This window comes from Triticum urartu, chromosome 1, assembly GCF_003073215.2.
Source record: "Triticum urartu cultivar G1812 chromosome 1, Tu2.1, whole genome shotgun sequence".
Lineage (NCBI taxonomy): Eukaryota > Viridiplantae > Streptophyta > Magnoliopsida > Poales > Poaceae > Triticum > Triticum urartu.
In genome coordinates, this window is record NC_053022.1 from 148,854,324 (window position 1) to 148,880,893 (window position 26,570).

The window sequence follows — 26,570 nt, forward strand, 5'->3', positions numbered from 1 at the left end:
TGTTTTTTTCCTACCATTGGCCCAACTTGTAAGGAGGGGTATAATTGTCCAAGAAAAGTCTTGAAGCCGGTCAAACCCCTTTGACCTAACAGAAACGACGCTCAGGGGTATTTCTATAACACCACCTAACGGCACAGGGGCAGATTTGAGCATACTCAAAATTTAGGGGTAAATGCCAGGTGTGGGTTCAAGTTAGGGGGAGAAATGGAATTGTCCTTATTGTTTTGCTTGCCATTTGCAAACCGTGCATCTGATTCCGGTGATCTTTATATCGATTTCGACCGAAATCAACTCATATTTCTAGCGGCACTCTTGATTTGCCAAGTTGAGGTCTGATTCAATCATTTCCTTCCGGAGCTCGCATATGCATTGCATATCACATCCCGCATATCATGCCATGTTTTGCATCATGTTGCTTGCGCATTGCACATGGTTGATTGTCGTTTCCTTTGCTTGTGTTCTTGCTTCGGGTAGAGCTAGGAGACGAGTTCGTGATCAAGGTGCCCGTTGAGTACGTTTACGAGGATCAAGCTTTCGTCGACTCTGAGAACTTTGCAGGCAAGATGACCATACCCTCGAAATCACTTCTATCTTTGCTTGCTAGTTGCTCGGCCTATTGATATGCCTATGATGTGTTACCTACCACTTGCTATATCATGCCTCCCATATTGCCATGTCAAGCCTCTAACCCACCTTGTCCTAGCAAACTGTTGTTTGGCTATGTTGCCGCTTTGCTCAGCCCCTCTTATAGCGTTGCTAGTTGCAGGTGAAGATGGAGTTTGTTCCTTGTTGGAACATGATTTACATGTTGGGATATCACAATATCTCTTATTTAATTAATAAATCTATATACTTGGTAAAGGGTGGAAGGCTCGGCCTTATGCCTGGTGTTTTGTTCCACTCTTGACGCCCTAGTTTCCGTCATACCGGTGTTATGTTCCTTGATTTTGCATTCCTTACGCGGTTGGGTTATAATGGGAACCCCTTGACAGTTCGCCTTGAAAAAAACTCCTCCAGCAAGGCCCAACCTTGGTTTTACCATTTGCCACCTAAGCCTTTTTCCCTTGGGTTCTGCAAACACAAGGGTCATCTTTATTTTAAACCCCCGGGCCAGTGCTCCTCTGAGTGTTGGTCCAACTTGTCAGCCGCTGGTGGCAACACTAGGCTGGCCTATCGGAAGTTTGGACAATCCGGTGTGCCCTGAGAATGAGATATGTGCAGCTCCTATCGGGATTTGTCGGCACATCCGGGTGGCTTTGCTGGTCTTGTTTTACCATTGTCGAAATGTCTTGTAACCGGGATTCCGAGTCTGACCGGGTCTTCCTAGGAGAAGGAATATCCTTCGTTGACCGTGAGAGCTTGTGATGGGCTAAGTTGGGACACCCCTGTAGGGTTTTGAACTTTCGAAAGCCGTGCTCACGGTTATGGGCAGATGGGAATTTGTTAATGTCCGGTTGTAGAGAACTTGACACTTAACTTAATTAAAATGCATCAACCGCGTGTGTAGTCGTGATGGTCCCTTTCCGGCGGAGTCCGGGAAGTGAACACGGTTCTTGAGTTATGCTTGAACGTAAGTAGTTTCAGGATCACTTCTTGATCAATTCTAGTTCACGGCCATGCTTTGCTTCTCTTCTCGCTCTCATTTGCGTAAGTTAGCCACCATATGTGCTAGTGCTTGCTGCAGCTCCACCTCACTACCCTTCTCCTACCCATAAGCTTAAATAGTCTTGATCGCGAGGGTCTGAGATTGCTGAGTCCCCGTGACTCACAGATTACATCGAAAACCAGTTGCAGGTGCCGATGATACCGTGCAGGTGACGCAACCGAGCTCAAGGAGGAGCTCGATGAAGATCGTGTTCGTTGTGTTGTTTCGTTTCCAGTTGATCAATAGTGGAGCCCAGTCGGGGCGATCGGGGATCTAGCATTAGGGGTGGTCTTCTTTTATTTTGGTTCCGTAGTCGGACCTTGATTGTATTCTGGATGATGTAATGCTTTATTCATGTATTGTGTGAAGTGGCGATTGTAAGCCAACTCTTTATCCCTTTCATATTCAGTACATGGGACGTGTAAAGATTACCCCTCTTGCGACATGCCTACTATGCGGTTATGCCTCTAAGTCGTGCTCCGACACGTGGGAGATATAGCCACATCATGGGTGTTACATTCTACATCAACTCTATTGCCCTTCCGGTGAAGTGTGAGTAGTTTATCTCATACCTACGGGTCCATAGCTATTATCTAGATGGCTTCTTCTCTCTATTTGATTCTCAATACCATGTTCTCCTCGATGTTATTGGAGATCTATTCAATGTAATACTTTTTTGCGGTGTGTTTGCCGAGATCCAATGAATTGTGGATTTATGATCAGCTTATCTATGAATATTATTTAATATTCTCTGAATTCTTATATGCGTGATTTGATATCTTTGTAATTCTCTTCGAACTATCGGTTTGGTTTGGCCAACTAGATTGCTTTTTCTTGCAATGCGAGAAGTTCTTAGCTTTGGGTTCAATCTTGCGGTGTCCCTTCCCAGTGACAGTAGGGGCAGCAAGGCACGTATTGTATTGTTGCCATCGAGGATAAAAAGATGGGGTTTTCATCATATTGTTTGAATTAATTCCTCTACATCATATCATCTTGCCTAATGCGTTACTCCGTTCTTTATGAACTTAATACTCTAGATGCATGCATGCTGGATAGCGGTCGATGTGTGGAGTAATAGTAGTAGATGAAGAATCGTTTCCCTCTACTTGACACGGACGTGATGCCTATATTCATGATCATTGCCTTAGATATCGTCATAACTTTGCACTTTTCTATCAATTGCTTAGCAGTAATTTGTTCACCCACTATATTATTTGCTATCTCGAGAGAAGCCTCTAATGAAACCTATGGCCTCGGGTCTATTTTCCATCGTATAAGTTTCCGATCTATAATATTAGTTTCTCATTTACTCGTTTTGCAATCTTTTACTTTCCGATCTATAAAACGAAAATACCAAAAATATTTACTTTATTGTTTATCTATCTCTATCAGATCTCACTTTGCAAGTAACCGTGAAGGGATTGGCAACCCTTTTATCGCGTTGGGTGCAAGTTGTTTGATTGTTTGTGCAGGTATTCGGTGACTTGTCCATTGTTTCCTACTGGATTGATACCTTGGTTCTCAAACTGAGGGAAATACGTATCTCTACTTTACTGCATCACTGATGAGGACATCAATACCATTGTTACACCCACAGCCCCTACTGTTACATATACTGGACCAATTACTAGAGCTCGCGCACGCCAATTAAATTACCAGGTACTTTCGTTTCTTGGTAATGATTCTAATGTTCATGAGATTATGATGCTGCCTAAATTGGATACATTTGTTTTGCTTACAAATGAAGGGCCTAGCTTGGAGAAGGATGAACATTGGAGCAAGAACACGCATGGAGTTGATGGCATGCACAAGGGGATCAAGAACGGAGTTACAAGTGATGATTTCAGGACTTTAAAGCCGCCATAAGGAGTGCATGAAGCCTTGGACGAAATATACAAGATGCCACTTCATAATATTCGTCCATAGGCTATTCTAGGTGCTGTGTCACCTTATTAATGGGCCAGGCCCATGTAATTTCGAAATGCTTAAGTATAGGCTATTTTTAGAGTCCGTATGTGTGGGGAAACAAGAGTTAGGGTTGGTTTCGGACCCCACCCTCAAGGGCCACGAAATTCCCCCCCTCTTCCTCCATATATACAGCCCTTAGGGCGTCGTTTAGACTTTGGGTTTTGTTTAGATTAAAAGTTCGCCATAGCTGCAACTTCGCGTACTTCGTTTGTGTCCAACGACCAGACCAAGACGTCACAGAACCCCACCTTGATCAATAAAGCTTTCATCTTATATTCGCAATATCCTGATTGCAATCTTAGTTTCTTGCTTGTTCTTCGTTTGCTTGCAGGAAACAGACCCTCGTGGTCAGGTTGATCGTGCTCCGGCGTGGTCAATAACCCTCGGAAGTTGGTTTAGCGATTGCTAAGGCGCGACGTCTCGCACGTTCGTAGTCGGATCGTCAAGGTCGACTCCCACAGAAAACGATAGCCACCATCTCATCGAAACATCGGGACACCTTAGCCCCTACCAAGTGGTATCAGATTTCCAGGTTGCTCGGTGAGATTTTATAGTTTTTCGTAGATTAGATCGAGTCAGTTTTTCGTAGATTAGATCGAGTCTGTTCTTCATACCTACAGTCCACGAAAAAGCCACACAAAAAAATTAGGGTTAGTTCATCATATCCGAACCAATCTGAGCCTTTGCATAATCTTTTTAGGGTTTTTGCTTTGTTGAATTTGCGGTTGCATCGTCGTGTCAAGTTGCTGGTCTTAGAGTCTAGTCTTTTAGAGTTTCGAGTTCTGGTCATAAGTTGTCACGCCGCCGCCGCACCATCATCATCGCCCATCTACCACTTTTGCTTATCCGCCGCCGCTCTGAATCCATATCCATATACCACTACCAATCCGTATCCATATACCACCACCAATCTCTATCCATATACCACCACCGATACCATATACCACCACCGCTGCCATATACCACAACCATATATCCACCACCAATCCGAGTTCTTCTCATATTAGGTTTGTTCTTGAGATCAATCTAAATTCCGATTCGTGTTTCCTTGCCTGCGTAGGTCTCGAAAAAAAAGAGTCTGGAGACCCCCGGGCAGTTTTTAGGCCAAAATTTTCACGGGCAAAATTTTTTTTTCCCTATCCTATTTTTAGGCTTTTCTGAGTCTTTTGAGCCACGTGCCATCATAGTGATTTTTTTGTCGCACTTTTTCGTCGTCGCTGCCCTGATTTCCGAAAAAAAAAGTGAAAAAAAAATTGCGTGCCCATCCTATCAGTTTGACGAGGGAAGAGTTTTGAGACACTCGCCATTATAGTGATTTTTCGCAAAAAAAAGAGGCGCAAAAAAAAGGAGCGCAAAAAAAAGAGCGAAAAAAAAGAGAGTTCCAGAGTGTGCTTTTCCCTTATTTACGTGCAGCGCCGTGATTTTGTTAGTGTTCTAGGCTCGCGTCTCTAGCACGGTCTAGCCTAGGACCAGCACAGTACCGTCGTTGAGCGTTTATTCAACTTTGCATCTCTGAATTGATTATTGCTGACCCTTTTTGCTACCATACTATAAGCCTTCCCAGCTCCACATACATCTACGTCGTGCATTTGACTCTCCCTGGCAATCGCTCTATCCAAGCTTTTGAGAGTTTTTGACTACAACGGTTGCCGATCACCGCCTGCTGCTGGGTAAGAACTGGTAAGAATTTGAGATTTGCTTGACGGATTTGTGACACCCGCCACCACCACCACTTGTTAGTAGTCTGTAGGATCATATTCTTGTGTGTTTCTATTGCTGCTAACCATGCCAGGATCACAAGCCGATGAGACTGACTGGGAGAACTTGACGAACAAGGAGCTTCATGATACGTTTCAACAAATGATGAATGGACAGGTGCAAGATGTGATAAACAGATTTGAAGAGGCCATGGAGAAGTTAGATGGCACGGAGAAGATGTTTGAAACAAAGCTCGATAACAAGTTTGCTGAATTGCTGTCGCGTTTTCCACCACCACCACCGGCTGCTCCTGCCGCACCTCTGCAACAACAGCAACAACACCGACTACCTCCACGTCGGGAAACAGCCCTCCGCCGAGCGAGCCGTGTCCCTCTTCAGTCGGGCCAAACTGCTGGTGCTGCTGTTGATACTTCTGTGGCTCCTACTGCTGATGTGGAGGAGGATGATTATGTGGGAGATTATGAGGATGAGGTTGATCAAAATCAGAACTACGTGCCACCAACAGCACAGCAACCACCAAGTCGTCCACATGCAAATAATGGCAATGGTAGGGCTCACCCTCAGGTACGAGATCATGACCATCTCCCTAAACTAAAATTGAATATTCCACCATTTGAGGGGAGATATGTTCCTGATATATATCTTACTTGGGAGTTAGAAACTGAACAACGATTTACATGTTTACAATATCCCGAGGAGAGACGTGTTCCTGCTGCTGTTTGTGCTTTCACTAGTTTTGCATGTGTTTGGTGGTCTGAGCATTGTAGATTATATCCCATTTCGGCTACTTGGGCTGCTTTGAAAACTGCTATGCGTACTCGTTGGGTTCCACCATATTATCAACGTGAATTACTTCAAAAATTGCAGCGCTTAAGACAGGGAAAAAATTCTGTAGAAGAATATTATCAGGAATTACAAACTGGCATGATTAGATGTGGTATTGTTGAGGAGAATGAAGCTATGCTTGCACGTTTTATGGGTGGATTAAATAGAGAGATTCAGACGATTCTAGAGTATAAGGAGTATACTAATATCACTCGTTTATTCCATCTTGCTTATAAAGCTGAACGTGAAGTGCAGGATCGACAGGCATTGGCGCGGACTAACTTTTCTGCAGGTCGACCTTCATCATGGACACCACGTGCATCATCTACTTCCACACGTTCTGCTACACCGGCGCCTCCGTCGGCTGCCACCTCCAACTGTGATACAATAAAGCAAGCACAATCACCACTATCTGCCAAGAGCACACCTTCTGGGCCTGCGAAGAGCTCTTCTTCATCCATGGCATCAACAGGGCAAACACATGATATTATTTGTCGACGTTGCAAGGGTGGAGGTCATTATGCGAGAGAATGCCCATCTAAGCGTGTGATGATTGTTACTGAGGATGGTGGGTATGAGTCCGCTAGTGACTATGATGAGGAGACGTTGGCTCTTATTACACGTGACAAACACGGTGGAGACGATTCTGATCATGAGATGCAATACATGGCTCCTGAAGATGCTGACAGGTATGAATGTTTAGTTTCTCAACGTGTTTTGAGTGTGCAGGTTACACAAGCTGACCAAAATCAGAGGCATAATTTGTTCCATACAAAGGGAGTTGTGAAGGAACGTTCTGTTCGCGTGATCATAGATGGAGGGAGCTGCAATAACTTGGCTAGCATGGAGATGGTGGAGAAGCTATCTCTCACCACAAGACCACATCCACATCCTTACTACATCCAATGGTTCAACAACAGCGGCAAGGTTAAGGTAACACGTACTGTTCGTGTGCATTTTAGTATCTCTACATATGCTGATTATGTTGATTGTGATGTGGTACCTATGCAAGCATGTTCCTTATTACTTGGTAGACCATGGCAATTTGATAAAAATTCTGTACACCATGGTAGAAACAATCAGTATACTCTTGTTCATAACGATAAAAATATTACTTTGCTTCCTATGACTCCTGATTCCATTTTGAAAGATGATATTAATGGAGCTAATAAAGCAAAACAGGAGACAAATAAGAGTGAAAATCAGATTGTGGCAAAAGAATTTGAGCACCAAATGAAGCCTAATAATAAACCATCTACTGTTCCTTCTGAAATTAAATTGAAAAGTGCATGTTTACTTGCCACCAAATCTGATATTGATGAGCTAGATTTCAGCAAATCTGTTTGTTATGCTTTTGTGTGCAAAGAGGCATTATTTTCATTCGAGGACGTGCCTTCCTCTTTGCCCCCTGCTGTCACTAACATTTTGCAGGAGTTCGCTGACGTCTTTCCACAAGACGTGCCACCGGGATTACCACCTATTCGAGGGATTGAGCATCAAATTGACTTAATTCCCGGTGCTTCGCTACCCAACCGTGCACCATACCGTACCAATCCAGAGGAGACGAAGGAGATTATGCGTCAAGTACAAGAACTGCTCGACAAGGGTTATATACGCGAATCCCTTAGTCCTTGTGTTGTTCCTATCATTTTAGTGCCGAAAAAGGATGGTACGTCGCGTATGTGCGTTGATTGTAGAGGCATAAATAATATTACTATTCGTTATCGTCATCCTATTCCTAGGCTAGATGATATGCTTGATGAATTGAGTGGCTCTACAATATTCTCCAAAGTTGATTTGCGTAGTGGATACCATCAAATTCGTATGAAATTGGGAGATGAATGGAAAACAGCATTTAAAACTAAGTTTGGATTATATGAGTGGTTAGTCATGCCTTTTGGGTTAACTAATGCACCTAGTACTTTCATGAGGTTAATGAACGAAGTTTTACGTGCTTTCATTGGACGATTTGTGGTAGTTTACTTTGATGACATATTGATTTATAGCGAATCTTTGGAGGAACATTTGGAACATTTACGTGCTGTTTTTATTGCTCTACGTGATGCACGTTTGTTTGGAAACCTTGGAAAGTGCACCTTTTGCACCGACCGAGTATCTTTTCTTGGCTATGTTGTTACTCCACAGGGAATTGAAGTTGATAAAGCCAAGATTGAAGCTATTGAGAGTTGGCCGCAGCCCAAAACGGTCACACAAGTGAGGAGTTTCCTTGGCCTCGCTGGTTTCTATAGGCGTTTTGTGAGAGATTTCAGCACCATTGCTGCACCTCTCAACGAGCTTACAAAGAAGGATGTGCCTTTTGTTTGGGGTATCGCACAGGAAGAAGCCTTCACGGTATTGAAAGATAAGTTGACACATGCTCCTTTACTCCAACTTCCTAATTTCAATAAGACTTTTGAGCTTGAATGTGATGCTAGTGGAATTGGATTAGGAGGTGTGTTATTACAAGATGGAAAACCTGTTGCATACTTTTCTGAAAAATTGAGTGGTCCTAGTCTGAACTATTCTACTTATGATAAAGAATTATATGCTCTTGTTCGGACCTTAGAAACATGGCAACATTATTTATGGCCCAAGGAATTTGTTATACATTCTGATCATGAATCTTTGAAACACATTAAAATTCAAGCAAAACTGAACCGTAGACATGCTAAATGGGTTGAATTCATTGAGACTTTCCCTTATGTCATTAAACACAAGAAGGGTAAAGAAAATGTTATTGCTGATGCCTTGTCTCGTCGTTATACTATGCTTTCACAACTTGACTTTAAAATATTTGGTTTGGAGACCATCAAAGATCAATATGTTCATGATGCTGAATTTAAAGATGTATTGCAGAATTGTAAGGAAGGGAGAACTTGGAACAAGTTCGTTCTTAACGATGGATTTGTGTTTCGTGCTAACAAGCTATGCATTCCAGCTAGCTCCGTTCGTCTTTTGTTGTTGCAGGAGGCGCATGGAGGAGGATTAATGGGACACTTTGGCGTCAAGAAGACGGAGGATATACTTGCTACATATTTCTTTTGGCCAAAGATGAGACGGGATGTTGAGCATTTTGTTGCTCGCTGCACTACATGTCAAAGAGCTAAGTCACGACTCAATCCTCATGGTTTATATATGCCTTTGACTGTACCTAGTGTTCCTTGGGAGGATATATCTATGGACTTTGTTTTAGGTTTACCTCGAACAAAGAAGGGGAGGGATAGCATATCTGTTGTCGTGGATAGGTTCTCGAAAATGGCACACTTTATACCATGTCATAAAAGCGATGATGTTGTTAATGTTGCTGATTTGTTCTTTCGTGAAATTATTCGCTTACATGGTGTGCCAAATACTATTGTTTCAGATCGTGATACTAAATTTCTTAGCCACTTTTGGAGATGTTTATGGGCTAAGTTGGGGACTAAGCTGCTTTTTAGTACTACTTGTCACCCCCAAACTGATGGACAAACTGAAGTAGTCAATAGAACATTGTCTACTATGCTTAGGGCTGTTTTGAAGAATAACAAGAAAATGTGGGAGGAATGCTTGCCTCATATTGAATTTGCTTATAATCGTTCATTGCATTCTACTACTAAGATGTGCCCTTTTGAAATAGTGTATGGTTTCCTACCTCGTGCACCTATTGATTTGTTGCCTCTTCCATCTTCAGAGAAGGTTAATTTTGATGCTAAAGAACGTTCTGAATTGATTTTAAAAATGCATGAGTTAACTAAGGAAAACATTGAGCGTATGAATGCTAAATATAAACTTTCTGGAGATAAGGGTAGAAAACATGTTGTGTTTGCGCCTGGAGATCTTGTTTGGTTACATTTGCGTAAAGATAGATTTCCTAATCTGCGCAAATCAAAGCTAATGCCACGTGCTGATGGTCCTTTTAAGGTGTTAGAGAAAATAAATGATAATGCATATAAACTTGCGCTACCTGTAGATTTTGGGGTTAGTCCCACTTTTAACATTGCAGATTTGAAGCCTTATTTGGGTGAGGAAGATGCGCTTCCGTCGAGGACGACTTCATTTCAAGAAGGGGAGGATGATGAGGACATCAATACCATTGTTACACCCACAGCCCCTACTGTTACATATACTGGACCAATTACTAGAGCTCGCGCACGCCAATTAAATTACCAGGTACTTTCGTTTCTTGGTAATGATTCTAATGTTCATGAGATTATGATGCTGCCTAAATTGGATACATTTGTTTTGCTTACAAATGAAGGGCCTAGCTTGGAGAAGGATGAACATTGGAGCAAGAACACGCATGGAGTTGATGGCATGCGCAAGGGGATCAAGAACGGAGTTACAAGTGATGATTTCAGGACTTTAAAGTAGCCATAAGGAGTGCATGAAGCCTTGGATGAAATATACAAGATGCCACTTCATAATATTCGTCCATAGGCTATTCTAGGTGCTGCGTCACCTTATTAATGGGCCAGGCCCATGTAATTTCGAAATACTTAAGTATAGGCTATTTTTAGAGTCCGTATGTGTGGGGAAACAAGAGTTAGGGTTGGTTTCGGACCCCACCCTCAAGGGCCACGAAATTCCCCCCCTCTTCCTCCATATATACAGCCCTTAGGGCGTCGTTTAGACTTTGGGTTTTGTTTAGATTAAAAGTTCGCCATAGCTGCAACTTCGCGTACTTCGTTTGTGTCCAACGACCAGACCAAGACGTCACAGAACCCCACCTTGATCAATAAAGCTTTCATCTTATATTCGCAATATCCCGATTGCAATCTCAGTTTCTTGCTTGTTCTTCGTTTGCTCGCAGGAAACAGACCCTCGTGGTCAGGTTGATCGTGCTCCGGCGTGGTCAATAACCCTCGGAAGTTGGTTTACCGATTGCTAAGGCGCGACGTCTCGCACGTTCGTAGTCGGATCGTCAAGGTCGACTCCCACAGAAAACGATAGCCACCATCTCATCGAAACATCGGGACACCTTAGCCCCTACCAATCACCCTTTCCTCTTCAAGGGAAAAACCAACGCAAGCTCAAGAAGTAGCAGGAAGAATTTTTGGCGTCGTTGCCTAGGAGATCTACGCCAAGTCAAGACATACCAAGTACCCATCATAAACTCTCATCTCTTGCATTACATTATTCACCATTCACCTCTCGTTTTCCTCTCCCCCACTCCTAAAACGATTTTTGAAAAGATTTGCCTTTTCTGCGCCCCTCTTCCCTTCGTCTTTTTCGCTTGCTTTTTGTGTGCTCGTTTGTTGGATTGCTTGCTTTGTCACGATGGCTCAAGAGAATACCAAATTGTGTGACTTTTTCAACACCAATAATAATGATTTTATTATTACTCTGATTGCTCCCGCTACTAATGCGGAATCTTGTGAAATTAATGTCGCTTTACTGAATCTTGTTATGAAAGATCAATTTTCCGGCCTTCCTAGTGAAGATGTTGCATCCCATCTAAACAATTTCGTTGATTTGTGTGATATGAAAAATAAAAAAAGATGTGGATAATGATATTGTTAAATTGAAGCTATTTCCTTTCTCACTTCAAGATCGTGCTAAAACTTGGTTTTCAACTTTGCCTAAAAATAGTATTGATTCATGGAATAAGTGTAAAGATGATTTTATTTCCAAGTATTTTCCTCCCGCTAAGATAATCTCCCTTAGGAATGATATTATGAATTTTAAGCAACTTTCTCATGAACATGTTGCACAATCTTGCGAGAGGATGAAATCGATCATACGAAATTGCCCTACTCATGATTTGAATTTGTGGATGATTATACAAAAAAAATTATGCCAGATAGAATTTTGCTTCTAGAAATCTTTTAGATTCGACCGCGAGAGGTACTTTTATGGAAATTACTTTAGGACAATCTACTAAACTCCTAGATAATATTATGGTTAATTATTCTCAATGGCATACCGAAAGATCTTCCGCTAGTAAAAAAGTGCATGCAATTGAAGAGATTAATGTTTTGAGTGGAAAGATGGATAAGCTTATGAAATTATTTGCTATAAAGAGTGCTCCTATTGATCCTAATGATATGCCTTTGTCTACTTTGATTGAGAATAATAATGAATCTGTCGACGTGAATTTTGTTGGTAGGAACAATTTTGGTAATAACGCGTATAGACGTAATTTTAATCCTAGGTTGTTCCCTAGTAATTTCTCTAATAATTATGGTAATTCCTACAACAATTCTCATGGAAATTTTAATAAGATGCCCTCTGATTTTGAGAATATTGTTAAAGAATTTATGAATTCGCAAAAGAATTTGAATGCTTTGATTGAAATTTTTTGCTTAAGGTTGATGATTTGGCTAGGAACGTGGATAGGATTTCTCTTGATATTGATTCTTTGAAACTTAGATCTATTCCACCCAAGCATGATATCAATGAGTCTCTTATAGCTATGAGAATTTTCATTGATGAGTGCAAAGAAATAGCCGCTAAGATACGTTCTAAGCGAGATTTGTTTGTAAAAACATGTTCTTCTAGTTTCCGTGAAAATAATGATAAAGATCTTAAAGTGATTGATGTGACTCCTATTTAATATTTTTTTCCAATATAAATCTTGATAAATATGGGACTGGATATGAGTCAACTTTAGTTAAAAGGCGTCCCAATGATTCGGAGTTTTTAGATCTTGATGCAAAAATTGATAAAAGTGGGATTGGAGGGGTCAAAACTTTAAGTAGCAATGAACCCACTCTTTTGGATTTTAAGGAATCTAATTATGATAATTGTTATTTAATAGATTGTACTTCCTTGTTGCAATCCATGTTACATTCCCCTCATGCTTATAATCAAAACAAAGATTTTACTAAACATATCATTGATGCTATGATGCAATCTTTTGAAGAAAAGCTTGAATTGGAAGCTTCTATCCCTAGAAAACTTTATGATGAGTGGTAACCTACTATTAACATTAAGGTTAAAGATTATGAGTGCCATGCTTTGTGTGATTTGGGTGCTAGCTTTTCCATGGTTCCAAAAACTTTATGTAATGTGTTAGGTTTCCATGAATTTGATGATTGTTCTTTAAATTTGCATCTTGCGGATTCCACTATTAAGAAACTTATGGGAAGGATTAATGATGTTCTTATTGTTGCAAATAGGAATTATGTTCCCACAGATTTCATTTTTCTTGATATAGATTACAATCCTACATGTCCTATTATTCTTGGTAGACCTTTCCTTAGAACGATTGGTGCAATTATTGATATGAAAGAAGGAAACATTAGATTTCAATTTCCTTTAAGGAAGGGTATGGAACACTTTCTAAGAAATAAAATTAAATTGCCTTATGAATCTATTATGAGAGACACTTATGGATTGCATACCAAAGATGACAATACCTAGATCTATTCGTGTTTTATGCCTAGCTAAGGGCGTTAAACAATAGCGCTTGTTGGGAGGCAACCCAATTTTATTTTTGTTTTTGCCTTTTAGGTTCTATTTTGCAATAAATAATTCATCTAGCCTCTGGTAAGATGTGGTTTTGTGTTTTAATTAGTGTTTGTGCCAAGTAAGACCTTTGGGATAGCTTACGGTGATAGTTGATTTGATCTTGCTGAAAAATAGAAACTTTTGCGCTCAGGAAAACAATTCTCATTTTTAACAGGAACGTGATAAAATGCTGATTCATTATGAAGAAGATTAATAAACAAATTTCTTAGGTTGTCCTAATTGTTCAGAATTTTTTGAGTTACAGAAGTAGTCGAAATGTCTAGATTGCTACAGACTGTTCTGTTTTTTATAGATTATGTTTTCTGTGTGTTGTTTGCTTATTTTAATGATGGGTAGTATCGGGGGGTATGAACCATGCAGAAGTTGGGATACAGTCGATATTACACCAATATAAATAAAGAATGAGTTAACAATAGTACCAAAAGTGGTGATTTATTTTCTTATACTAACAGAGCTTATGAGATTTTCTATTGAGTTTTGTGTTCTGAAGTTTTCAAGTTTTGTGTAAGGATTTGATGGACTATGGAATAAGGAGTGGCAAGAGACTAATCTTGGGGATGCCCAAGGAACCCCAAGGTAATATTCAAGGACAACCAAGAGCCTAAGCTTGGGGATGCCCCGGAAGGAAGGCATCCCCTCTTTCGTCTTCATCTATCGGTAACTTTACTTGAGGCTATTTTTTTATTCACCACATGGTATGTGTTTTTCTTGGAGCGTCTTGTATGATTTGAGTATTTTCTTTTTAGTTTGCCACAATCATCCTTGTTGTACACACCTTTTGAGAGAGACACGCATGAATCATGATTTATTAGAATACTCTGTGTGCTTCACTTATATCTTTTGAGCTAGGCAATTTTGCTCTAGTGCTTCACTTATATCTTTTTAGAGCACGACGGTGGTTTTATTTTATAGAAATTGTTGAAATATCATGCTTCACTTATATTATTTTGAGAGTCTCTAAACAGCATGGTAATTTGCTTTGGTTATAAATTTAGTCCTAATATGATAGGCATCCAAGAGGGATATAATAAAAACTTTCATATAAAGTGCATTGAATACTATGAGAAGTTTGATTCCTTATGATTGTTTTGAGATATAAAGATGGTGATATGAGAGTCATGCTAGTGAGTAATTGTGAATTTGAGAAATACTTATGTCAAAGTTTGTGATTCTCGTAGCATGCATGTATGGTGAACCATTATGTGATGAAGTCGGAGCATGATTTATTTATTGATTGTCTTCCTTATGAGTGGTGGTCGGGGACAAGCAATGGTCTTTTACTACCAATCTATCCCCCTAGGAGCATGCGCTTAGTAATACATTTCGATAACTAATACTCCCTCTGTTCCTAAATATTTTTCTTTCTAGAGATTTCAACAAGTGACTACATATGGAGCAAAATGAGTGAATCTACACTCTAAAATATGGCTATATACATCCGTATGTGGTAGTTCATTTGAAATCCCTAAAAAGACAAATATTTAGGAATGGAGAGAGTAGATTTTTGCAATAAGTATGTGAGCCTTCCACCGGTGCTAGCCTCTCTAGTACCGCACAACTTTCCTCGATACCATAAACCCACCATATACCTTCCTCAAAACAGCCACCATACCTACCTACTATGGCATTTCCATAGCCATTCCGAGATATATTTGTAACACCCACAATGCGGCTATATCTCCCACGTGGCGGGGCACGACTTAGAGGCATAGCCGCATGGTAGGTTTGTCGCAAGAGGGGTAATCTTCACACAATCCCATGTACTGAATAAGAAAGGGATAAAGAGTTGGCTTACAATCGCCACTTCACACAAATACAAGTTAAACATACATTATCCAGAATACAATCAAGGTCCGACTACGGAACCAAAATAAAAGAAGACAACCCCAAATGCTAGATCCCCGATCGTCCCAACTGGGCCCCACTACTGATCAACAGGAAACGAAACAAAACAACTATCAAGATCTTCATCGAGCTCCCACTTGAGCTCGGTTGCGTCACCCACACTGGTATCATCGGCACCTGCAATTGTTTGGAAGTATCTATGAGCCACGAGGACTCATCAATCTCACACCTGCGAGATCAAGACTACTTAAGCTTACGGGTAGGAAAGGGGTAGTGAGGTGGAGCTGCAGCAAGCACTAAGCATTTATGGTGGCTAACATACGCAAATAAGAATGAGAAGAGAAGCAACGCAACGGTCGTGAACTAGAAGTGATCAAGCAGTGATCCTAAAAGCTACTTACGTTCAAGCATAATACGAGACCGTGTTCTCTTCCCGGACTCCGCCGAAAAGAGACCATCATGGCTACACACGCGGTTGATTCATTTTAATTAGATTAAGTGTCAAGTTCTCTACAACCGGACATTAACAAATTCCCATCTGCCCATAACCGCGGGCACGACTTTTGAAAGTTCAAACCCTGCAGGGGTGTCCCAACTTAGCCCATAACAAGCTCTCACGGTCAACGAAGGATATTCCTTCTCCCGGGAAGACCCGATCAGTCTCGGAATCCCGGTTACAAGACATTTCGACAATGGTAAAACAAGACCAGCAAAGCCGCCTGATGTGCCGACAATCCCGATAGGAGTCGCACGTATCTCGTTCTCAGGGCAACACCGGATGAGACAGGCTACGAGTAAAACCAGCCCTCGAGTTTCCCCGAGGTGGCCCCGCAGGCGGCTCGGTTCGGACCAACACTTAGAGAAGCACTGGCCCGGGGGGCTAAAATAAAGATGACGCTCAGGTTGGACGACCCGAGGGAAGGGTAGGTGATGGTGAGGCAAATGGTAAAACCAAGGTTGGGCCTTGCTGGAGGAGTTTTATTCAAAGAGAACTTTCAAGGGGTCCCCATAACAGCCAACCATGTAAGGAACGCAAAATCAAGGAACATAACACCGGTATGACGGAAACTAGGGCAGCAAGAGTGGAACAAAACACCAGGCATAAGGCCGAGCCTTCCACCCTTTACCAAGTATATAGATGCATTAATTAAATAAGAGATATTGTGACATCCCAACATATCCATGTTCCAACATGGAACAAACATCAACTTCACCTGCAACTAACAACGCTATAAGAGGGGCTAAGCAAAAGCGATAACATAGCCAAACAACGGTTTGCTGGACGGTGGGTTAGAGGCTTGACATGGCCATATGGGAGGCATGATATAACAGGTGGTAGGTAGCGCGGCATGGCAATAGAGTGAGCAACTAGCAAGCAAAGATAGAAGTGATTTCGACGGTATGGTCATCTTGCCTGAGATCCTGCAAGGAAGAATAACGAGTCCATGAAGAAGACAAATGGACAAAGTCGAACGAATCCTCACAAACACGACATTATCGGAACTAACCCGAAGATGCAACACCGGAAAGAAGCAAACAACATGGTAAACAACCATCACATAAACATGCATGATGCACAACCAAGTATGATGCATGTCCGGTTTAATGAGGCATGGCATGGCAAAGTGCACAAGCAAAACTACAAGTTAAGTGGAGCTCAATATGCAACGAGTTGCATATTGATGAAACACCACAAAAATTATTTAGTTCTCTCCCATTTAAGTACTCAACAATACTAAATGTTGGTTAGCATGGCAAGGGGTGAAGCACAATAAAACTGCTTAACTAGGCAAGTTTAAAGCCCATAAACATCCAAAACATATAATATAATATAATAGCATGAATACTTCATAAATTATAGATACATTGGAGACGTATCATATCGTCATGATCTCCGTCGCCACCAGCTCGACACCTTGATCTCCATTGTTGTGTCGTGGTTGTCTCGCCAACTATTGCTTCTACAACTATTGCTAACTCATAGCGATAAAGTAAAGCAATTACATGGTGTTTGCATTTCATACAAAAAACAGACAACCATAAGGCTCATGCCGGTTGCTGATAAATTTACAAAACATGATCATCTCATACAACAACGTATATCACATCATGTCTTTACCATATCACATCACAACATGCGATGCAAAAAAAAGTTAGACATCCTCTACTTTGTTGTTGCAAGTTTTACGTGGCTACTACGGGCTTCTAGCAAGAACTGTTCTTACCTACGGCAAAAACCACAACGGTGAATCATTAAGTTTGTTGTTTTAACCTTCTTCAAGGACCGGCCGTAGTCAAATTCGATTCAACTAAAGTAGGACAAATAGACACCTGCCAGCCACCTTTATGCAAAACTAGTTGCATGTCAATCGGTGGAACTGGTCTCATTTACGTGGACATGTAAGGTTGGTCCCGGCCGCTTCATCCCACAATGCCGCCGAATCAAAATAAGACGTTGGTGGTAAGAAGTATGAACATCAGTGCCCACAACTTCTTTGTGTTCTACTCGTGCATATCTTCTATGCATAGACCTGGCTCGGATGCCACTGTTGGGAAATGTTGCATGGAAAAATAAAAAGAATTCTACGCATACGCAATGATCTGTCCATGGAGATGCATAGCAACGAGGGGAAGAGTGTGTCTACGTACCCTCATAGACCATAAGCGGAAGCGTGTCTCAACGCGGTTGAAGTAGTCGAACTTCTTCATGCTTCAACCGATAAAGTACCGAACGTATGGCACCTCCGTGTTCTGCACACATTCAGCTCGGTGTCCCTCACCTTCTTGATCCAACAAGACATCGAGGTAGTAGATTGATACGTCTCCAACGTATCTATAATGTTTTAATGTTCCATGCTATTATATTATCTGTTTTGGATGTTTTATGTGCATTAATATGCTATTTTATATTATTTTGGGGACTAACTTATTAACCCAGAGCCCAGTGCCAATTCCTGTTTTTCCCTGTTTTTGAGTTTCGCAGAAAAGGCATTTAGATACATTATAACTGAGTACTTTTCCTGCCCTCTCAGACCATTAGTGTATCCAACCGTCAGATCATCGGTTTGGTGCATTTTTGGCCATTGGATTTCCTCTAAATCCCGCTTTGACTCGCTACGCTCGCTACAATTGAGGTGTTTCCTTGCTGGGTCGCTATTCTGATGACAATTTTGGGTGCATGGTGTAAAATTGGGCCTAATGGGCTTCTACGAGTGTCCTCTTGGTGTATCCTTACACCCCCACACCATCCTCCTTTCGTCTCCATCGTCTGGCGGCTGACGAGACCTAGGTGACGCCGCCGCCACCATGTTCTCCGTCTCGCAGCTCCTCTCGTCGTCGTCTTCCCGTGCTAGATTCATTTTGGTACCTATCTAACTCCACTGCAAATCTTCGATTTTCCTGCGACCCTTGACTACATCTTCTTCAACCTCGACTCCCTGCAACCCTCCCAACACCGTCGTCTCGCCGCCCTCGGCACCATCATCTGATGCTGGGGAGTGATACTGCCACCTCCATCTCCCCTTTCCCTGCCTCTAAACCTTACTGAGAACAAACACATCTATTCCCCTCTCCCACAGCATCCTCTCTTACCCTCCCGTGGCTCCTCTTCCTCCTCCCATGGCCACCAAATTCTACAAGGATTGTTTATTCATGTTGTTCTTTGTCACCATGTCGCCAACAAGGTCTTAGTCCATGGTTTGTTCATCTCGCGCTAGAGCTGGGAATGATGTTTCATCGCGGATTGCACAAATAAGTGTCGCGTCTTGACTTAGATTGGTCTGGATTTGTGCAGATGGTGGAGGTGGAGGAGAAGTCTGAGCGAGGGCTCGAGGAAGTGGAGGAAGGGATGGTGGCCGCCACCGCTCCTTCGGCCAGGAAAACATGGGCACTCCAGTTCGTGCATGTCGACTCACTCGCAGGGTCGGTGAGTCACTATTGCCCAAGATCAAGCGGTGGATGGTGCTCACGAGCAAAAGCAGTCACATTCATCATCTTCAGGGCTAAGATCAACGTGCTCCTGCCCTTTAGGCCCTTTGCCATAACGCTCCACTACCTCTCCAGAAACCACGATAATCACACTTATAAATTAATTTTTAGTATTCATCAGAATTGTACAGTATTACTTACCCTTTTATGTTTAATTATTTTTCCTATTTAGTGTTACTTTTATATATTTCATAGCACAAGCATCCGTTTCCTCTTATGCATTCTATGTCACGTTTAGTCACAGGAGCAAGACTGACATGTAGTGCCTTCTATATCCTCAATTTTCTATCTTCAAATGGATCATATTAAGCAGATGTACTCAAACATGTAATTATGTTTTTCTAGCAATTGTGCTTTATGCTAACATAATTTGAAACGAATCCCTGTGTTCCAGGGGGACAAATTTGAGCTCCATATTACTTGGTCTGCTGCTTCTTCTGGGTTGTTTTCTACCTTCCAGTAGATTCTGTGAAGCTCCAATGGCTAACAAACAGGTTAGTGCTCATGCACTATTATGCCTCAAGTTAATTATCTTGCGACGCAATTTCATATTTTATGGTCTGATTGCTCTAGGTGGAACTGACCGCTCTACTGCAGTGTGATTGCTCTAGATGGAACTGGCTGCTCTATTGCACGACATTGCTAGGTCGTCTGTCCGTTCTTGATTTCGATTGTGGACGTGATATTTTGATATTTTCCATGAACTAGAGAATGGAGCGAAAACAATTGGTCTACTAATGAACTTGACAGTTGGTATTTTTTATGGAAGATGCATTGAATTTCATTGTCAGGAGTCTGCCTTTTGGTATGTCCTTGTGGTGTGTTGCCTCTCCATTAAATTCTCATGTTCGTGGATTCTGGAGTGTAGTTATATTATGTCATGACTTTTTAGATGAAAATAGAATGGAGTGGTACGTCCATCACTTGGGACCATGTAATTATATTATTTGATATTTAGTATAGAGTTCTGAACTATCTTGGTTGGGCTTGGTTCAGGCAACAAAAAAATACTTCTGTGAAGTTGTAGTCACAACTATAATTATCCAAAGAGGAAGTGTTGTAAAAGGAGATGTCCTGCACTACTGCTGCTTGGTACCAGACGTGAACAACTACATTAGGAGTTTGCTGCATGGTTGGAGGTCAGCTCAGCTTTTCTATCTGCTTCACTTGTGCAGATATAAAATATTATGTAGTCTTGAAGCTGAAATTTAGTTGATTGAAAGTAAAAATATTGAGAGTAAGAGACTTTTTTGCACTCAGGGGACGAACACGGTAACATGTCTTCTCACTCCAATATTTGAGGATGAATTTGATAAAATTAGGCACTGCAAGTTTTTTTCAAATTATTGGCAAAATACACCCATGGACAATTTTAAAGAAAACAAAAGTGCGTAATTTTCCTCTTGTATAGGGCATTTGAGGTTCTGTTTAGTGCATAATTTGGTGAATCTTTTGCAGCAAACACTCAATTATTTGCTTTGCCATGAAATTTCCTACATACGACCGTCCTGTTCTATCCAGGTGCCATAATTTTAGGTTCGACATCTAATTAGTTAACTTCATATTTGAATGCCATGCATAGCATTTTGAGAATTGGAGTGACGGCATCGGTCGCTACTATTTTAGTGATTTAAAACATGTTATATTAGTTTACAGAGGTAGTATTTGGGTTGTCATTGACATCACTCATTGACTGGCGATGTTGCATGTTAGAGGAGTCTACTCATACGTGCAGTTTTCCATCGTCTTTGGTGATTCTTTTCTTTATTTCCCACCATGCACGTTTAGTATATTCATGGGTTCACCCTTCTTTCTAATATTTTAGTTTACTAAAATCATAACAATTGATGTCAAAACCTTATATTCGATGCTATTGTAGATCAGTACCAATACCCTGTTTGCGGACTTTTACTTAACCTGTATTAGAAGAAATCATACGCCAACTTACAACCCAACTAAAAAAAGATATTGAAAAACGAATAAAACGTAAGCCAAAAAGATGACCAATACATTGTACTATTTGGATCATGCTTCTTACATATATGTTTGATTAAATTATCTATACAATTCTACAATTGTCCACATTATTTTCCTTAGCTTAAAATGCCACTGCCTTCCATACATAACTACCTGTTACAACAACAATTACAAGGTGAACCATGTTTGCCGCGACTTGCACATTTTTAATGTTCGATGGACTAAGACCAGAGTTTTACCATTTGTACACATTCTATTTGCATTACATTTGTCTGTAAAATAATACTGACAACTTCATCATTGTATTCTACAGGAAGGTAGTTGATTTCACTAGAGATAATAAAGCATTTGGATTCCAATACCATACCATGTTGATCTACACCTAATGTGCTTTCTCTCCTATTTATGTTTTGGTTTCAGTGGTTCTAAGGCTCACACATAATAATTGAGAAAAGTAGCAGTGTTTTTTTGGCTATTTGCTATCAATGGCATGTTGCAGTTTACCATGGACCATGCTAAACGTGCATCTATCCAAGGAATATTGTACCTTATGGGATTTCTCATATATTTGTAGATTTATTGTATTTTCTTTGAGTTGGATTGCATATTTGTTGTTGTGTTGTCAGCAGAGACAATGCATGATTTCGGTAACTGATTTTATAGTTGCAGTCTCATAAGCACAATTACTGGTGCTTTATTTTCTAATCTTCAGTTTTATTTTGTCGTTTAATACCATACAGCTTGGTTTTGCTACTAACTTTAATCCAATCATATATTTACATCAATTACTATTATTTTAGTGACAAAATAGACGGGCGCAGCAACGCGCGCCATCATGATCTAGTACCAAACAGAGTCCAAACGGAATAAAACCTTCGCGATGATTTTTCTTTGACCAGAAGACAACCAGGAGACTTGGAGATGAAGTCGAAAGAGCCACGAGGTGGCCACAAGGATGGAGGGCGCACCCCCCAAACTTGTGGGCCCCTCATGCACCTCCTGGACTAATTCTTGTGCATATTTAGGTGGTTTCGTACCTTACCATAATCTCTTCGTTTGTTCTCCGCTATTAGTGACTTTGGAGTGACTCTTTGTTGCATGTTGAGGGATAGTTTTATGATCCAATTATGTTAGTATTGTTGAGAGGACTTACACTAGTGAAAGTATGAACCCTAGGCCTTGTTTCAACACATTGCAATACCGTTTACGCTCACTTTTATCATTAGTTACCTTGCTGTTTTTACAATTTCAGATTACAAATACCTGTATCTACTATCCGTATACCACTTGTATCACCATCTCTTCGCCGAACTAGTGCACCTATACAATTTACCATTGTATTGGGTGTGTTGGGGACACAAGAGACTCTTTGTTATTTGGTTGCAGGGTTGCTTGAGAGAGACCATCTTCATCCTACGCCTCCTACGGATTGATAAACCTTAGGTCATCCACTTGAGGGAAATTTTCTACTGTCCTACAAACCTCTGCACTTGGAGGCCCAACAATGTCTACAAGAAGGTTGTGTAGTAGACATCAGACATTCTTTTTCTTATTATCACAACTAAATAAACGTTCTGTTGACGGCACGTGGAACAATTTCGATATTAAGACATTTATTATTGTAATGGGGCATGGTTATGCATGTCCGCAACTAAATAAAGGTGCCATCGTCAGTACTAGCTACAATATTTATTTTCCAACTATATATGTTCAGCTGCTATGTGCTATATGCTTATGTGATGATGATGCTGCCGTCTGCTGCCTCTTAGAGTTTGATATAAATGGAGGCGGACGGCTGCCTGTATGTGCAATATTATTATGTGATGATAATGCCAGCCGCCGTTTGTTGGCTCTTAGATGCACATATAAATGCAGGCAGACGCCTGCTCATTTGCTCAAAAAAAATTGACTAGAAAAAAACACAGCCCGACCTTCACTTGTGGACCCATAGGGGACTGTGCAACCAACCCAAATCTAGCCGACACGCGACTCGGGCAGTCGATGCGGACCCCACAAGGGCCCACAAGGAGGCCCAACGAGGCTAACAAGGCGCTGGTAACGGAGGAGTTCCGGAGTACCAGCCGACGTGGCTATTTAAGCCGGTCGGTGCGCCCTTCCGTTGGCAAGGTGGGACTAAATAAGAGCCGGCTCAGCATGCGGTCAACGCAACGCTGACGAGGCTCCATTTCTGCAACGTCGCCTCCCGGCCCATGTCGGCCCAATACGACAGGCCCAGCCTCGCCCCTCCCTGGCCCAGCCTCGCCCCTCACTGTCGCCTCACGCGCCCGACGAAGGAGTCTAGTCCCACCTCGGAAGCTGACGGGGGAGAGGACCAGCTTAAATATGCCAGCGTGCTACACAGGTCGAACTCCTCTGCTAGTACTGCTTGATATCGCCGCCCCGTTGGACCCGGCTGTTGGGCCCTTGATGAGCTTTATATGGACCTCCCGAGTCGCCTCGTCGGCTTGATTTGGGTTGGGAATATATCCCAACTTGCGGTCCAGCAGCTGCCGGTCGGGCATTTTTTTGCACAACGACGGTCGGCCATGTTTTTTGCAACATGTACAGTAACAAAAACGCAGTATATTAGAACTGTGAACTCTTTGACATAGCAGTACAAATAAGATGGCAATTCATTCAACAAATATGATGTGTCATATCACATATGTTCACATAAATATTTTCATCACACATAAACAAATTGAGACATAAAGTTTTCTTCCACACACGTACGAACAACAAACAACATAGTTTATTCGGACTAGACTCGTGCGACCAATTTTATTCTTCCAACATAGCAAGATGCTTCTCTACGCCCAATTCCTGAACATAACATAAAAATATGGGTGAGAAAATATAGTTGGTAAAACCGAAGTAGCAACATAACAAAAAATAAGAAGGTAGCATCTTACTTCTGGTTTTTTTGACATGTAGCCTTGTTATGACCTGGTTGACTACACAGACTGCACAAAGGACCACTTTTTTTTCTTTGTAAAATCTTTTGGCCTACCATTCTTTGTAACATCGGGGCCCCCCTTTGACCGCCCCTTCTTAGGTGCACCCTTCGTTGAAAATTTCTGAGGATCACGAATACCAGGTTCAACTTGTTGCGCTTGACTTGCCTCCTTCTTAAGCTTAGCATACCTTCTACTTCCTATAAGTTCCTCCTCTGGTATCTTTTTCTGTGCTATTATGTTGTCCAGACACTTCATCAACTCGTCAAACAAGAAGGGATCATTTGCTGCAACATGAGCTGCCTCTGCGGTTTTTATGCTTATTTGACTATACCGGTCTCTCTCTAATGGCCCTGACCAACCCCATCCAAACATATCACTCTTCCGCTGCACAGGCAATCCATCTCTCGCATTTTTTGACAACCGATGAAGGACACAACACTTTGGTATTTCAGTTATGCTCAGATGATGGAGAACAAAAAGAATGTGTTTGCATGGCGGGCCTTTCCGGACCATCCTAAGACAACTGCATGTTATAGTTTCTTCTGAGTTACCTGGTTCATAAACAACATTGTACATGAACTTGTGGTTATCCTTCCATGTCACCATATATGTCCGACGCTCAATTCCCACAAGCGTCTCAAATATCTCCAGCTGACCCATCTTGTGCAAATCATCTTGCAGGATGTAAAAATTAGCATGTGTGAATACTTTGGTGGCATGCTCCTCAAGTGCCTTATATTCAGTAACCAACGGTGGTTCTTTCTGGTGTGCCTCACAGTCATTGTACGCCTCATTCTCACGCAGGAGAACTATACAGTTCTCATAATGCACAACCAAATCAACTATTGTCATACCGTAGTCCAGGTGAAGGTGAAGGCAGGAGTTGAGGCTTTCGCTTCTCTGGTTACTTCGCATACCAAGAAAAAAACCATCAGAAAGATATGAAGCTGCCCAAAGTCTCTTCTTCCTGTACATCCTGTCAAGCCACTCTTTAGTTCTATCCGTCTTCCACTTATTATAGAAAGCGGTCCATCTCTGCTCAAAGTTCGCTTGAGAGGTGGCATAGTATAGGAGCGATCTGAACTCATCCAGTGACTTGTAATGCAGGTGCCTCTGCATATTTTTCTCGATATGCCAGGAGCAAAGACGATGGAAAACATCTGAAATGACAGTCCGAATAGCCCGGATCATTGCAGCGTCACCATCTGTGATTATTGACTTTGGCTTCACCTGACAGTTTGCCTTCATAAATGTCTGCAGCAGCCACACATATGTCTCTTCCGTCTCGTCAGCAATTATGGCACATCCAAACACTGTGGTGCAACGGTGGTTTTTAACTCCGAAAAAGGGGACGAACGGCATACCATACATGTTCATCTTATACGTGCTATCAAACACGACCAGATCTCCGTAGTCCTGATAGTCCCTCCGCGACTGTGCATCACACCAAAACATACTCTTCAGTCGCCCTTCCTTGTCACGCACATACTCAAAAATGTTGGGGAACGTAGCATAAATTCAAAATTTTCCTACGTGTCACCAAGATCTATCTATGGAGTCGTCTAGCAACGAGGGAGGAGTGGATCTACATACCCTTGTAGATCGCGCGCGGAAGCGTTCAAGAGAACGGGGTTGATGGAGTCGTACTCGTCGTGATCCAAATCACCGATGATCCTAGCGCCGAACGGACGGCACCTCCGCGTTCAACACACGTACGGAGCAGCGACGTCTCCTCCTTCTTGATCCAGCAAGGGGGGAGGAGAGGTTGATTGAGATCCAGCAGCACGACGGCGTGGTGGTGGAAGTAGCGGGATTCCAACAGGGCTTCGCCAAGCGCTGCGGGAGGAGGGAGATGTGTCATGGGAGGGAGAGGGAGGCGCCAGGGCTTAGGTGTGGTTGCCCTCCCTTCCCCCCACTATATATAGGGCCAAGGGAGAGGGGGGCGCAGCCTTGGCCCTTCCTCCAAGGAAGGGTGCGGCCAAGGGAGGAGTCCATCCTCCCCAAGGCACCTAGGAGGTGCCTTCCCCCTTTAGGACTCTTCCTTTCCCTCATCTCTTGGCGCATGGGCCTCTTGGGGCTGGTGCCCTTGGCCCATATAGGCCAAGGCGCACCCCCTACAGCCCATGTGGCCCCCCGGGGCAGGTGGCCCCACCCGGTGGACCCCCGGGACCCTTCCGGTGGTCCCGGTACAATACCGG